The following is a 13,505-nucleotide window of genomic DNA, read 5'->3' as shown; positions in this document are numbered from 1 at the left end:
GGAGGGAGCTTGTACAGAGCCCTCCTCCGAGATGGCGTGGTAGGGGCTCGTACCAAACCCTCCTCAGAGATGGTCAGTGCTGTCAAATGATCCATTTGATGAATTTGGCATAATTAACCACTGGAAAGTAGCTTTTAGTAATTGATTATGAGTTTATCTCTGGGCATGATCTCATTTTTTAAATCTGTATGTAATGGGGAAGTAGTTTTATGTGTTTTGTCTGTAACTGGATCAATGTTGAACATGAACTGTTTTCTCTCTTTCATGATGACAAAACTTGCAGCCAGATGTGACAAAATTGGGTGTGTGTCGGGGGGGGATGTAATTCTAAAGCTGTCATTCCTTTGTTTTATCTTTGGTTTCAATATTTAGTTTGTTTTTGAAATTTCTGGGGCACTGCGTGGCTCAGTCAGTTAAGCATCTGACTCTTGATTTTGGCTCAGGTCATGATCTCAGGGTCCTCAGTATGAGCCCTGCATTGAGCTCTGCACTCAGCGGGGAGTCTGCTTGAGATTCTCTCTCCCTCTGTATGCCCCTTCCCCCTCCTAAATAAGTAAATATTAAAAATAAATTTCTATTAACATTTAAGGAAGGCAGGAGATGTTTCTGTTTATCTAAGAGGTCATGGGTTAGAAGTTGATAGTCCTGATTCTAAGCTCACTAGTCTCACAAGCAAGCCTCTTAGAAGAAGCACAGGTACCTTTTCTATGACCGTTCCCTTTCTCCTGCACACAGATTCTCTCTGTAGCCATGCCTAAGCAGGCACACCATATTTTGTCTCATTTCTTTATTTTTGCATACTTTGATGGTTTACTCTTGATGTGCCCTACTCTCATATTTCTAATCAGTTTTCCTATTTATCCTTGAGACTAAATTCAGATGGCACCTCCTTTAAGATGGCTTCCATGATTACATGGGCACATTGAACATTTCCTTCATCTATGCTAATACAACTTTGTATACACCACTATTTTGTGTTATTGTAAAGACTTAGAAAAATACATGACATGTACAAAAATATATTCGTATCTCATAAAAGTTGAAACATTACAAGTGAGGGTAAATTCTCTTTTGGCCATTGTCTAAGTTCCTCCTTCTCACACTTCTTAGATGGAATCACTGTTCTCAGTGTGAGAAATATCATGCCATGCCATTTTTATTTATATATGCATACATGTCCCTATATAAAATAGACAGTATTGTCTTTTGTGTGAGTTGCAGAAAATGGCATAACAATTATTGTGATATTCTGCAAATTGGTGATTTCTCTGTGTATCTGTCTCAGCTTATAGGAGACTCTCACCCCTCCCATCAGGTGGCAAAGTCCTTTCATCTAAAGGTGATGATGAGGAGGAGGAGGAGGAGGACTGTGTATGTGTGTTTCATTTTATTCCTTGCACCTTCTTTGTGCTCTCAACAGTGCCTAGACGATCATTATATAGTATTTTAATATATGTCTGTTGTCTGTTAAGTATCTGTATTGCTCTTTCATAACTATAGGAAGACAACAAAAAATCAAAAATTTAATCTTTAAAAATTAAATCTAAAAAATTAAAACTAGATCTGCCAATGTGGTCCCGCTGTGGTCCCGCAGTTTTACTTCTGGGTATATGTTTATTGCAACATTATTCACAATAGCCAAGATATGGAAACAATGTAAGTGCCCATCAGCTGATGACTGGATAAAGAAGATTATATATGTATATATATGTAATGGAATATTGTTATATTTATAATGGAATATCGTTCAGCCATGAGAAAGAAGGACATCCTGTCATTTGTGACAATATTGATGCAGAAAAAAGGAATGCTGTATGATACCACTTATATGTGCTTAAAGCAGAGGGTAAAATTGTGGTTACTAGGGGCTGGAAGATGGGGTATAGGATAGATGTTGTTAAGGGGACAAATTTGCAGTGTAGTGAATAAATCCTAGAGATCTAGTGCACAGTATGCGGAATATAGACAATCGTATCATCAGATTTGCTCAGAATCTAGAACTTAATTATTGCAGCTATTTAAAAGAAATGATAACTATGCAGTGTAATAGAGGTGCTAATTATCTTTACAATGGCAATCATATTACAATATATAAGTGTATCAAATGAACATGTTACACTTTTTTTTTTTTTTTTTTTAAGAGAAGAGAGTGAAAGCGTGAGTGGGGTGGGGGTTGTAGGGGCAGAGGGAGAGAGAGAATCCTGAGTAGGCTCAGTGCACATCCAGTGCAGAGCCCAGCTCAGGACTCGATCGATTCTGAGATCATGACTTGAGCTGAAACCAAGTCTCAGATGCTTAACTAACTGTGCCACCCGGATGCCCTAACGTGTTATACATTTTAAGTTTACACAATGTTATATGTCAAATATATTTCAGTAAAAAAAGATAGTATGGACTGATCACCAAGTGATAAATCCATTTCGTATGAGTGTTTTACTTAAGGAACATAAGAGAAATTATCTTTCCTATTGAGAATTGTATAATTGAATGGGGTTAATGGAAGAGAAGTTTATTGAGGCCATATCGAATACAGCTTGGTTACATGCATTTCTTACCTTGTTTTTACAAAGCACTTTGCTACTTGTACTCTAAAAATTAGTTCAAGTTGTCCTGGGGCAGAGAGTAGCAGACAACTGAGCATAAATATTAACCATTCCAGTATTACATAAATGGCAGTGTCTTCTCTCAAGTGGTACACATGCCTCTGGCAAAGAGAAAAAAATGCCCGGATGGCACATTTTCTTCTTCCAGTATGCGTCTCCAGTAGATACAAAGGCAAAAAACAAACTCTCAACGACTAGGTCTGTTCATGTTGTTTAATGGATTTCTTAGAGACCCACGTCTCAGGGACCTTCAGCTGTGGCTAATCCCTATGCAAACGGGGTCAGTTAAGATCTGACCTTCCCTAGTTGGGCTCCAACTCAGGCCAGAGGGAAATCGGACACCTCCTCACGTATGCCTTAGGGTGTGGGTTCCCTACTGGGAAAGCGTGGGATTTGAAATCCAGAAGCTTTTGTTTCAAGTCCCAATTCTGCCACTTGCCAATCGTATGATTTGGGGCAATTTATTTAATTTTTCCACACCTCAGTTTTCTCATCTGTAAAATTGGATTAATCGTTTTTACATAGACTATAAAGCATAATGTTAATGTGCAGTTAGGTAAAGCATGACCCAGCTTTGTTCCCATGTTTGTGTGTGGTCGTTCTTCGCCCTCTTTTTGCTCTTGTTACACCTTTCCCAAGCCTGTTTGAGGGAAGAGTCTCTGACTATCTTGTGCTTTTTCTGTCCTGGATTTTTTCCAGTTGTTCCTCAAAACCTACTCAGTCTCCCCCCTTCTCCACCCTGCACTGTCCTGTCAGACCATCCTTCACTGGTTGCACAGGGGATGCTGCTGCCTCTGGCTTCTTGTCAGGCTTGGTTGACAGGAGGGGCCGGTAGAGCTGAGCTGGAGACTGGGGTCAGAGAGTTCCCTTATGCCCAGAACGACAGGGCCAGCACATGGGCTCCCGGCCAAGCTTTCTCTCAGGGGTCTGGTGACATAATATTTTAACACCTGTTGACCAGTAAGTATTATGTATCTGTATTGTCCTTTACGACTAAAGGAAGATGAAGAATCAAAGCAAAATTTAAGATTGAATAATGGCCAACAAGATATTTAATATGAGCAATCCCTAGGCAAATGACATACATGTACTGGAATTTTCAGAGGTGATCTTCCTTAGAGATTAGAATAGAAAGAAGTTTCCACAGTGACGCTTCTACCAACATTACTACAAAATGCCATTTATATCCATTTTCTTTTAAAATAGTTTCCTAATTAAAATTATGTGACTTGATCACAAAGTAATAAACGAGTCCATTTCACGTGAGTGTCTTCCTTAAGTAAGGGACATAAGGACTGCCTCTCTTGGGGTCTCCTTCTATTGGCAGATGCCCTATTCTTGCTTGCTGGGTCCCCCCTCCTCTATAAATATTCCTTTTGTGGAACTCTCCTGTGTTACCTGTGAACGTGCCCAGCGTTTGTGATGGACCCTGAGCCATCGAGAGAAAGGGTGGGATGGCCCTGCCGCCCTCTCCTTGCACTCTGCAGGCATCATAACTAGGGCAGAAAATGTACCCTGAGTGTGGCTCCAGAATGAGCCAGCGGTTCTCAAGTCTGGTACAGAGTTGAACTGCAGAGGAGTCTGTTTTCTGAGATCCCAGTGAAGTTAGGTAGATTTATTTATTTCTGGAAAGTTTGTCTGGAAATTTAATGAGAACTCTCCTTCTGTGACATTTCATAGCAAGGAGTCGGTTATTAAAAGTGAAAACAATACAAAACCAGAACTGGTAGAAAAGTGGAAGTGCTCCGATAATTTTGTATGTTGTTGCCAAGATGGATGTGACAGATCAGATTCAATCACTTCAATTGTCTTCTTGGAACAGAGTGATTTTTATACTCAAATGGATCTTGTAATAGCCTATATTTATCAACAAGTATTCCTCAATATATTCCATTTATTATTCTGTATTCTGGTGATTTTAGTCATATACATTAAATTTGATCATTAAAAAATATACCCAAATTATTGTAATCTAAGAAACAAAGATTAAAAAAAAATCTTCCTTCCAAACTCATCTCTATCTTACAGCTGATTTAAAAACTTAAGTATTCAGTAACAGAGAGCAGTGATAAGTATAATCGCAAATAATTTCTTTGGCTTCAGGACACTTGTTAGGTATTTTTAGAATACTTTATATGAAGATTAAAGTTAATATATAGCTCCTGACAATACACCAGCTAAGGCTTAGGGAATTAATCAGCTGTTGTGATAGTAAGAATTTATCACTAGTAAGCCATCAGACACAAAATCTTTGGTGAACTGATTTAATTGACAGACTAAAAATAGATCTCCACTCAACTTGTCATGACTGGGAAAAGACATCTACCCCTGAACCAACATTGGTTGTGCATCTTTCTAGCCTTTTGACCTTGGGAGAGTGACTCAAAGTTTTAGGTCTCCATTTCCCCATCTGCAAAATAGTGATAGGATAACTAGTTATATCATCTCCACAGGGTTATTTTAAGCTTTAACTAGGCTGGTGCTTTGAAAAGCATAGAATGTCAACCTTGAGGATGTATGTGATTTTTATTTTGAAAGTTTTCTTCTGAATTGCAGCAGAATATTTTTTTAATGTAATGGGGAAAATGACTAGAAAATAAATATGTGAAAAAATAAAAATTTCTGCTTGTCTAGCTTGTTCAGCATTTCCTTTAATATGGGGAATAGGCCTTAGTTGGTGCTTAGGAATATGTGACAATTCACAGAAGAATTTGTTGCTCTTTAGATGGGTTAGTTCTCTTATGGATTTAATTACAGTAAAAGCATCAGCATTTTCAGCCTAAGAAGGATGATTTTTATCCTTTTTGGCACAAATGACAGATTTGTGTTATCTTTCTTTCTTGATGTTGTATAATCCCCAAATAGTGAGCAAATATCTAAATTTGTAGCCTCTATATTTTTAGGAGGATTCTGAACTGTATCTAAAACTTTCTCTTTGGGGAAGTATATAGACCCAGTATGTATTTAAAATTTATAATTAATCATCAACTTAGAATTTTAGAATTTGAAGGAAACCATCTTCCTCATCAGAAAATTGAGATCTGAGATGCAGTGACTTGCACAGTTCAGCAGTGAACCAGTGGTAGACAGGATCAGAACATGGGCCTCCTGATGATCAAATGGGCACTTTTTTAATTTTTATTTTTTAAAAAGATTTATATATTTATTTTAGAGAGAGAGATGGATATTGAGGGTGCATGAGTTGGGGGGAGGGAGAGGGAGAGAGAATCCAAGTGCACTGCGTGCTGGCCTGGAGCCCAGAAGGGGCTCGATCTCATGACCCTGGGATCATGACCTGAATCAAAATAAAGAGTTGGATGCCCCTTGGCACTCTTTTTAGTATTCCTTCACTCATTTTGTGAGCACATCAGTGAGCCCCTATCATTACTTCTAGAGAGAGACATGCAAGGGCTTACAGACACTCCATTCCAGCAGAGAAGAAGTAAAATGTTTCAATATATGCATCAGAGTAAAAAAATAACTAAATTTTACTCATTTCCTTATTATCTTATAAATCTCTCTCTCTCTCTCTCTTTTTTTTTTTTTTTTTGAGACTTTTATAGTAAGGGCAAACTGTATTCATTCTGGTACAATAGTCTGGGCTTTCATCCCCTCGTTCATATAACTGAAGGACATCAGAGTTTACCTTTTATTACTGTTTTCCCAGGACTTAGTTTCAGTGACTGGTGCATGGGAGGTTTGTCCTTACTTATTGATTTATTTTTGGACACCTGAAAGGCTTACCCTGTTCATGGATTCCATACATTCACCTGTCCATATCGCTAGGAAGCTGCAGTTTGGAAGATACAGTTTCACAGATAAGATCCCAGGTTGGGAATACCGCACAAGAGTAAAGTTCAGGAAGCTGCGATGAAAAAATTTTCATTGATTATTTCTTCAAGTCCCACTTCTCTAAAAGTGAGGAATGTGTTGAGGGAGGACCAGCATTTTGACCACTTTATCCACATGGCGGGAACTCAATGCTTAAAGGCTTTATTCATGGTTATGTACCCAGTACTTAGGAGTGCACCTGCCACAGGGTGCTCTTCCAACAAATATCTCTTGAATAAATATAACTTCTCTCTTATCTACTTCATGAAATTAGTGCTGCTTCAATACCATCCACAATAGAGAGAATCATGTAGTTTCTAGAGTGTCATTAGCAATGACTTCAACAGCATTAGATACTCTAGTCTATTTCCCCTAAAATATTTTCTCATAACTATCTGCTATTACTTCTATTAAATCTTTCTGTATGCTTTTACAAATATATAATACAGTCTCTAGGAAAATACAAAATCTCTTATGAGTTCTGTAACTGGTTATCAGAATTTAAAAAATACATATTTTTGAAGTAATGGTATAATGGAAAGAGTATAAGATTTTAAGTGAGAGAAATTTGAGTTAGAATTTTTAATTTTAAGACCAGATGTCTATCTGAGAAAATGATCAAATTTTTTGATACAACTTTGACAAATACTCAGTTTTTTTAATCCCCAAGTTGGAATGCACTCACGCATTGCTATTCCATTAATTAGTCTTAAAAAATGCCTAGAGACCAAGGCTTTGTTGTACCTAAGGTTTTGTTGTCTCTCTTGCTCTAAAAAGAAAATAGGATGGAAATAATGGCCTCACTGGAATGAGGCTAAGAAAGTGTCTCTGTCTGCCTAACCTGCAGTGTCTAAGACGACAGAGAACAAACAAGACGAAGGCGACTGGTGTGGTCAGAGATCATGCTCACAGAGCTCGTTCCGTGGAGGGAAATGTTATGTGATGGAAGCAGCGCCTTCAGCATGGTGCCCATCCACTTGGCATGCACTAGGCCGAGCTCTCTCGGAACCAGTGTTCTAGAAGTACGGAGTCTGAATGATAGCAGAATCCTCCAAGAGCATCATGAATTTAAAGTTGCAGGGCTGTCCACCCAGTTTTCAAGTAAAGAATGCCCAGGTCCGTCACTGTTCAGCTCAGTCAAGAAGAGGCTTTAGAATCCTCTGGGAACTCTGCCTCGGCTGGTACCAGCTGAAGCCTCACTACACTGATGAGTGTGGGTCTCCCAGATGCCATTTAAAGTTGCCAGGCATCCTTGGCGGTGTTACGGTCAACAGTGTGGTTCCCATAGTTGAACGATACATCTCTATCAGGTTGATTCTGAGATCAAATGCAGGTTACGGCAGAATCTTCTGGATGTACTCCATCTGGTCTGTCTTCTGTCTCCTGAGGATTTTCATTCAGACCTTGTATGAAGCTCACAGAGCAAGTCCTTATATCACAGCATTTTCAGCGAAGAAGCTCATTTCCGGTTAGGTCATGCCTTTAGTATTCACTGCTTAAACTTTCATGTAAATTAGAGATTTCAAAAGTCCCTAATTTAAAACAGTGATCTGGAGGCCCCAATGCTTCTAAAATTCATCCATAAATCCTACACTTTATAGTTCCTCCTGGCAGGTAATGTAAAGCAGAAATATATATATATATATATTTATATATATATATTATAAATATATATATTTATATATAATATATATATAATATATATTATATATATTATATATATATAATATATATTATATATATATTATATATAAATATATATATTTATAATATATATAATATATATATTATAAATATATTATATATATATATATATATTATAAATATATTATATATATTATATATAAATTATTATATATAAATATATATAAATATATAAATATTTATATATAATTATATATATTATATATAATATATATATATATATTTATATATAGGGCAGGGGCTGCGGTGAGAGGAACGTGGAAGGACCCCTGGGGAGAAGGTCTAGAACTTGAGGTTTAACCACCACGAAGTCAATAAATAACTGTCGAAAGCTGTACACAGCCGTTCCTTCTAATACAGCGAGAACTGATGAGTTTTTGCGTGCGCCTGCGTGGGCTCCGGGTTGTGCGCCTGCGTGGGCTCCGGGTTGTGCGCCCGCGTGGGCTCCGGGTTGTGCGCCTGCGTGGGCTCCGGGTTGTGCGCCCGCGACCCGAAGGACGTTCCGGCCTCCCGCGCCGCAGAGCCGCACGTTAGAGGAGGCACAGCCCGTCGAGAGCAAACCTGCGCGGGCCCCGCCTGCGTTTTCAGCCCGCGGGCCGTCGGCTGCTGGGACGCGCGACCCGCTCTACGGGAACCTCGGTGGGCGAGCGCGGGGTGGGCGCGGCCAGCCGGGCAGTGGGAACGGCGGCGCGCCCTGTCCCCGGCCCCGGCCCGGCCCCCGTGCTTACCGGCCAGCGGGAGCGGGGACAGCTGTCACTGCTCCTTAAAGCAGACTCTGAGCAGCAAGGGTCGTCATCTCTGCTCTGACAGTTGCTTTGGAATAAGGGAATTCTTGGGAAGCATTTCTTCTCTTTCAGCTTAAAAATTGCTGCTGGCATCACGACTTTGGATTTCAGGATGTTCTCAACTTCTGCCCGAACCATGCCACACAACAATACCGACGCGTTTCGCCGAGATCGCGCTCCACTTCGTAAGCACATGCATTTTTCTAGAGAGGAGCCACGAATGAAAGTCTGGTTGTTCCGACGGCCTCTGCCGAGGGTGGCCTTCACCGCCGAGCTCCGGTGATAACCGCTAAGTTGCCTGGCCCGGACCCCCTACCCGAGCTCTGCTTCCTGTGGCTGATGTTCTGTCTGCGGCAGGCGGACGCGGTTGGTCCCAGGTGTGACATTAAATTAGGTGACAGTGCTGCTGTAGGAGCCGACGTGGGGCGTCAGCCGGGGCTGCGGGACGGGTGGGAGGGGGATCAGAAATGAACCTTTTCATTTTCCAAGCATGGAGGTCCAATCAGACGACTGTTGTGAATGCCCACGAAAATCATAATTTATAATTCTGGGCACCTCTGAGCTAAATCCTAGAAAAGCTTTCTCTTCATTTTTTTCTCTCCTCAAACACTGTTGTAGTTACGAAGGAGATTTGGGGATAAGAAGGTAGGTAAAACCAAAAAGTGAGAAAATCTGCATGTTCGGGTTGTCTTTACTTAAGCCCAAAGAGCTCTTGGAAAGAATAAATTTGGCTGACTTACTATCTGGAGACATGTCACCACCAGACTGAAGTTTTAATTTTTCAATGGAATATTTGGGGTCATGTGAGCAGAAGTTGGCAACTACAGTAGCATAAATAAAGTTAAGGCCTCTTACAACTTTATATTTTGTTATATTTATATATATATATATATATATGTATATGTATATGCATATATATATTTCTATTTGATGTTATGGCGTCCTTGAGAAATATGTTCCAGCACCCAGAAGTGTAGGACACAGATAGGACTGTGCTGTCCTCTGCTTTTTTATAAAAGCAGTTTGTTCTACCTTATTGATCTTTACTGATTTTTACTTTTTTACTTCTTTTCTTAGAATGGAAATCTGATCTGATAAGGTCATCAGCTCTTTGCCATTTGCATTCTTTTCCTTGGAGGTTGTACTAATGGTTGTAATTGCCCACGTGAGTCCCAGATCCATGCCTGGGCTGACTCCCTACCCTTCCAGGCCTGCCTTCCCATCAAGCCCTTCTACGGACTTGTCACATCCACCTGCTGGTTTGTCCATCATTTTTAGGTCTCTGGGCGTTGTTCCCAATGTTCCTTCAGTCTTCAGTATTGTTTCCTGGCTCCTGTGTTGTTAGAGATTCTGCTGTCTTTAGGAGCGCCTGTGCTCTAGAGCCTATCACCAGGTTCAGGTGATATTAAAAGTATTTGTTAGTCAGTTTGGCATAGGTACCTGTCACTAGGCAGAGCTGACATGAGCCTGTGTGCAGCTGGGCAGCACTGGTGGATGTCAGCTCTGAGTATCCCCCTCTTCTGACATTTATGTTGGCAAATCTGTCTCCCCTACTCTACTTGTCATACTGAAGGTTCTCTGATGTCTAGGCCTTGCTCACACTTTAGATCCCAGTCATGTTCAAAATGCATGGGGGACTAAAATGTTGTTTGGATTGAGTGAGTAAATCATCTTTTTTTTTTTTTTTTTCATTTCAGTGCTTTGGTTCCATTAATCTAGCCTTATTTCATAGTTATTGCTTGGATGTCATATTCCTCTGGTGACTTATGTTGGTCCTTTCTGTATATCAAATTTGTCTCTCCCTCTCTTTCAATAGCTTAGGGTTACAAATTTCAAGCTGTTATTCTAGATTGAAAGGATAATGTTGATTGATAATTATAACATCTGATAAAATTAGCTACAAAATCTATGTTACAAATTCTAGGAAGAAAAAAAAAAACCCACCTTCTTATATCTCTATGTTAAGTAGCAAAAGCCAAAGGTAGAACTCTAAAATACTTTAGAAACATTTTCTCTCTTTAAAAAATGTTTACATCAACCCATTCACTGAGATTTTTATGGTAAGCTGTATACCCAACTATGTGTCTATATCATTATATTGTTTTATAAAAGTTTGTATTTATCAATACATCCCCAAATACACTCTTTTTTTTCAGGTGTCCTAGTGAAATTGAGACATGGTATGCCTATAATACCATATGTTCAAATCTTGAACTTACAAGCTTAGTGATCATAGAAATAGTAAAAACAGGACTCAGAGATAATGAGGCTCTGGAAGACCTTTCTTCCATGGGGGAAAGGGCCTCTCATTATTTGACTCTGGAGTATATTAGCTCTGGGTCCTTTAGATAGAAGACCACTGGGTTCAGTTGTCACTGTGGTGGACATTTGAGAATGTCACTCGCCCAAGCAAAAAACACGTAACAGGTAAGTAAGCAACTGAGAAGAGAAACACAAGGAGTTAGTGAGCCAGGGATGACTGTGCACAGACAGGAAAAGCAGGAGCATGAAGGAATGCAGCTCGTGGTCAGGGAGAACATTGATTTATAACTAGATCATGTGAACAGTCATCTCTGTGGCGTTTCACTCCGACCCAGACATGTGCCAGGCTTCTCCACGAGCTAACCTTTCTTTAATGGACAGTGATTACCCACCACCATTTTGGCTGGGACTGAACATGCACACAGCCTTTTCAAAATGGCTTCTCCACCAGAATCGTAAAGCCCTTTCAGTTCTCAGATGTGTTTTCACCCAGGCAGTGGAAATTATGCCTGTAGAGCAAGTTCAACTCTGGGCCTCCCGAAGTCCCCATCCCCCACCTCTTCTGACCCATTCTTGCCTTCCAGGGCACCGCTCCATTTTTTTTTTTTCCTGCGCCTTTTGTGGGAGTTACAGAATGCAGAAGCCAACCTTGTGTCATAAGTTCTAATGTGTTGCACAGAGTTTTCAGTGAGGTTTGCTTTATTTGGTTTTATTCCCGATACTAAAAAAGAACCTTAAACATGACCCTCAAAAAAGTGCCTTAACCTTTGGAAAACATGTCTAGAAGCAGAGGAAATGAAGGCATCTGCACAATTCCCCAGAGCAGTGACAGAAGCCCGCACTGTGAAGCCTCTGACAGCTCTTCCTGGTTACCATGGTGAGGGAAGGCCTTCTTGTGTATAGGCCATTAATGGGATGTTGATGCTCCTCAAGGTTTTAAATTAATTGTTTGGGGCACATCTCCTTCCTCCTCCATAATGTGAGCGTGTTGAACCAGTGCATAAACCTTACGCAAGGACTGGTGGGCTGATTCCTTGAGACGACCCAGGATTCTCCTTCCACTTATCTAAATTCTGTGTGTAGAGTAAATGTGCGAGGTATCATTATTCTATCTCAAGTACGTGTTTGCAAGCCCCTCCAACCATTTCCAATATTTTCTTGTAAAATAATCTGTATCCTGTGGCCTGCCTTGCAATACACAGCTGTGGAGTTAATGCCGCCCTACCATGGAGGCCTCGTGTGTGATGAATAGGGCACTTAGAGTTGATGTACCTTGTGCCTTCATCTCAAAGCTATGCTTTTGTGCCCTAAAACACATTTACTATGCAAAACCAGTTTTTACCTCCTGATTTTTCATTGCTCTTTGGGATAGCCTATGAACACTAAACAGTTCCTAGCTTTCTTTTTTTCTCGGCTGCTGGTAATTATTTCATTCTCTCTCCCAGAAGTCGATGCTAACGTCTTTTGAGCAAGTGGTCCCTCTATGATATCCCCTTTGTATGAGTACATGAAAATCGTCTCCACTGTATCCCACACTAATTTCTTTTCCTTTATTCTTATCATGTGCTAAATGAGAAATTACGAGGGGAAATTAGTAATAAAGGCAGTACTGAAATGAGCAGAACCAAATGTGCTACAATTACATTGTTATCACACAATCGCACTTTTTTTCTATGTTCCCATTAAAGCATGTATCATTATTCGTGGGAGCAGAAAAACAAAGACAAATCTTATATGGAATTTATAGGTATTTGTTTTAGTCTCTGGATTCCAAACTAGGATTACTTAACACATGATGATGTGCTCAGCTGGTGAGAAAAATACCTAAAATCCACACCTCCTGGGAGTGCCTGGGCTGTAGGTTAAGAGGAGCGTAGTAAAGAGTTTCGGCTTCAGGAGAAGCTATTTGCTGGTGATTAAAGAACATTCAACTGTAAAACCTTATCTTAATTTATGGTCCTTAACAACTAATGATCTATTCTGTAACCAAGGATAACCTTCTCTTATAGGGGTAATACCTTATAATTCAGAGTCTTGTTAACTGTGAACCTGGTGTATTGTGTTGGGAAGAAAAGCCAAGAGAGAGAAAGTAAACTCTGTTAATGCTGAGCCGCTAATTATCCCTGAGAACTTTTCTCATTTTTCCTATCATTATATGACTTCTGGTTCACAGTAGCCAAGATTAGGAATGATGTTTCTTATACTTGTACCGAAGAAGGTGCTCCCGTTCCCGGCGCTGTGAAGCCACGGTACTAGCTCAGGACTCCTTTCACCCAGACTATTAGGGGAGGGAGGAAAACAAGATTCTGTCACATTTAAA

Source organism: Lutra lutra, chromosome 12 (assembly GCF_902655055.1).
Source record: "Lutra lutra chromosome 12, mLutLut1.2, whole genome shotgun sequence".
NCBI lineage: Eukaryota > Metazoa > Chordata > Mammalia > Carnivora > Mustelidae > Lutra > Lutra lutra.
Note: the sequence above shows the minus strand (reverse complement) of the source record.